Here is a 3,483-nt window from a genome sequence, read left to right as displayed (position 1 = left end):
CGTCACCAAAGAAGGTGTCTAGGAAGTCAACAAGTATATGAGAAAATGTACATGATCATCAGCTATTTGAGAGATGCAAATCAAAATAACAATGAGATAGCCTCACCCCAGCATTAACAGCAAAGTTCAAAACAGCAGACAACCACAAATCCTGGCCAAGGTGTGGGGAGACTGAAACCTACACATACTGTGGCTGGTTGGACTATGAAATGTGGAAAGCACGCTTCAAAAGCGGGGATGAGAAAGACTATATGCCCAACAATCCCTCTACTAGGTCTATATCCTAAAGAAACAAGACCAAGGACACAAATAGATAAATGTACACCTATGTGCCTCGCAGTACTATCCACAACAGCAAAAGGATGTTGACAAGCTATATGCTCAGAGTGGGAGAATACACCTACATAAATAAACCTTGATACACATGATGGAATAGTACATATGCAATATTAAAGAATAACAATGAACAAAATAATAATAATTTATAAGTTATCAAGGGTTCATGAGGGAGGGGGGAGGAAGGGGGCAAAACGAAGAGCTGATACCAAGGGCTCAAGTGTAGAAAGCAAATGTTTTGAGTATGAGAGCAACACATGTAAAAATATGCTTGACACAATGGATGTATGTGTGGATTGTGATAAGAGTTGTACGAGCGCTTTTTCGCAACGGGTTTGCCGCCAGAATATAGGTGTCGGTGAAAACCATCGCAAAAGCCTAAGCCAAAATGGGAAAGGAAAAGACCCATATCAACATCGTCGTCATTGGACACGTCGATTCTGGCAAGTCCACCACAACTGGTCACCTGATCTACAAATGTGGTGGGATCGACAAGAGAACCATCGAAAAATTCGAGAAGGAAGCTGCTGAGATGGGGAAGGGCTCCTTCAAGTATGCCTGGGTCTTGGATAAGCTGAAAGCCGAACGGGAACGTGGTATCACCATTGATATTTCCCTGTGGAAACTTGAGACCAGCAAGTACTATGTGACCATCATCGATGCCCCCGGACACAGAGACTTCATTAAAAACATGATTACAGGAACATCACAGGCTGACTGTGCTGTCCTCATCGTTGCTGCTGGTGTGGGTGAATTTGAAGCTGGTATCTCCAAGAATGGGCAGACCCGTGAGCATGCCCTTCTGGCTTACACCCTGGGTGTGAAACAGTTAATTGTTGGTGTTAACAAAATGGATTCCACGGAGCCACCCTACAGCCAGAAGAGATACGAGGAAATTGTTAAGGAAGTCAGCACCTACATTAAGAAAATTGGCTATAACCCTGACACAGTAGCATTTGTGCCAATTTCTGGTTGGACTGGTGACAACATGCTGGAACCAAGTGCTAATATGCCTTGGTTCAAGGGGTGGAAGGTTACCCGCAAGGATGGCAATGCCAGTGGGACCACGCTACTTGAAGCTCTGGGTTGCATCCTGCCACCCACCCGCCCAACTGACAAGCCCCTGCGCCTGCCTCTCCAGGACGTCTACAAGATTGGTGGTATCGGGACTGTCCCTGTGGGCAGAGTGGAAACTGGGGTTCTGAAACCTGGAATGGTGGTCACCTTTGCTCCAGTCAATGTTACCACTGAAGTGAAGTCTGTTGAAATGCACCATGAAGCTTTGAGTGAAGCTCTGCCTGGGGACAATGTAGGCTTCAATGTCAAGAACGTCTCTGTCAAAGATGTTCGCCGTGGCAATGTGGCTGGTGACAGCAAAAATGACCCACCAATGGAAGCAGCTGGCTTCACTGCTCAGGTGATCATCCTGAACCATCCAGGCCAGATCAGTGCTGGATACGCACCTGTGCTGGATTGTCACACTGCACACATCGCTTGCAAGTTTGCTGAGCACAAAGAGAAGATCGATCGCCGTTCTGGCAAGAAGTTGGAAGATGGCCCCAAGTTCTTGAAGTCTGGTGATGCTGCCATTGTTGATATGGTGCCTGGCAAGCCCATGTGTGTGGAAAGCTTCTCTGACTATCCTCCTCTGGGTCGTTTTGCTGTCCGAGACATGAGACAAACAGTTGCTGTGGGTGTTATCAAGGCAGTGGACAAAAAGGCTGCTGGAGCTGGCAAGGTCACCAAATCTGCCCAGAAGGCTCAGAAGGCTAAATGAATATTACCCATCACACCTGCCACTCCAGTCTTAATCAGGGGTGGAAGAACGGTCTCAGCACTGTTTGTCTCAATTGGCCATTTAAGTTTCATAGTAAAAGACTGGTTGATGATAACAATGCATCGTAAAACTTTCAGAAGAAAAATAATGTTTGTGGACCATTTGTTTCTTTTTTGTGTGGTAGTTTTATTAGTTTTTAAAATCAGTACTTTTAAAAAGGAAAACAACTTGACCAAAAATTTGTCACAGAATTTTGAGACCCATTAAAACAAAGTTTAATGAGAAAAAAAAAAGAGTTGTACGAGCCCCCAATAAAATGATTGTAAAAAGAAGAAGAAAAATGAATCTGAAACACCTCATAACCTGGATGAATCTGGAGGATATTATACTGAATGAAATTAATCACAAAAGGACAAATATTGTATGAGACCACTAGCATAAAAGGTCAAGAAAAGGTTTTCCACACTAAAAGAAACATTCCTTGATGGCTACCAGGGATGGGAAGGAGGAGATGACAGGGAAGGCACAGGCTTGAGAGAGAAACAATGATTAACTTGGGTGAAGGAAAAGGCAATACATAGTAGGAGAAAGACTGGCCCCAAAATTATGGAGTCAGGGGAAGACACTGAAAGGCTTGCAAGAAGTCAAAGCAATGGCGGTAAATATTTTATATACACAATCCTACAGTAGTGGTGATCTACATGTAGATACTTCAGTAGACACACAGGCTGAACACACAGGTGTGGAAAGAGAGTGTAAATACATATAGTCACAGGATATGTAGATTTGGCAGATAATATTTATACATGTATACTTAGGCTTGCTGCAAATATATCCATGCCTGTGGTGGGAATCTACAGGGGGAAAAGTTATGGATATTTCTTAAACACAGCCAAACACCCTGCAGGAATGAGTTTCTAAGCCTGGAGGCCACAGTCTTGGAGAACACAAAAGCTCAAGAGCAAGTCACCATCCATGGTGCCACTGTTGGTCTTCCTTATTCTGGAAAAAGAGGAGGATGAGGAAATGGAAGGGCATATGGACACAATGACTAATGGGCCATGCAAATATCAGTCCCTACAACCAGATGTTGCCTCACTACCAGGACCAACTTACTCTGAAAGTCCTCAACAGAGTAGGAGGAAAATGTGGAATGGAACTAAAAATCACGAAAGAGACAGGGCTTACTGGTTGGATGGAGACTATGGGATCCTCAAGACTATCACCCTTAGGTGCCCTTCAGGTCTGGAACTGAACCCTCTTCCATGTTAGAATAAACAACCATTTAAGATCAAAAGGGCAGCATGCACCCAAAGAGCAAGTTCAGAGGGTGAGGGAAAAAAGGGAGGAAGGGAGATAAGTGGTAGTAT

General features: G+C 44.2%; 1 pseudogene; it reads left to right on the top strand.

Annotated features, from left to right (window-relative positions):
• The first annotated feature begins 659 nt into the window (after positions 1-659).
• Positions 660-2,231, top strand: LOC142445520 (elongation factor 1-alpha 1 pseudogene; annotated as a pseudogene).
• The last annotated feature ends 1,252 nt before the right edge of the window (positions 2,232-3,483 follow it).

The sequence above is a fragment of the Tenrec ecaudatus genome, chromosome 4 (assembly GCF_050624435.1).
Source record: "Tenrec ecaudatus isolate mTenEca1 chromosome 4, mTenEca1.hap1, whole genome shotgun sequence".
NCBI classification, from domain to species: Eukaryota; Metazoa; Chordata; class Mammalia; order Afrosoricida; family Tenrecidae; genus Tenrec; species Tenrec ecaudatus.
This window is presented reverse-complemented; position numbering and strand designations above follow the sequence as displayed.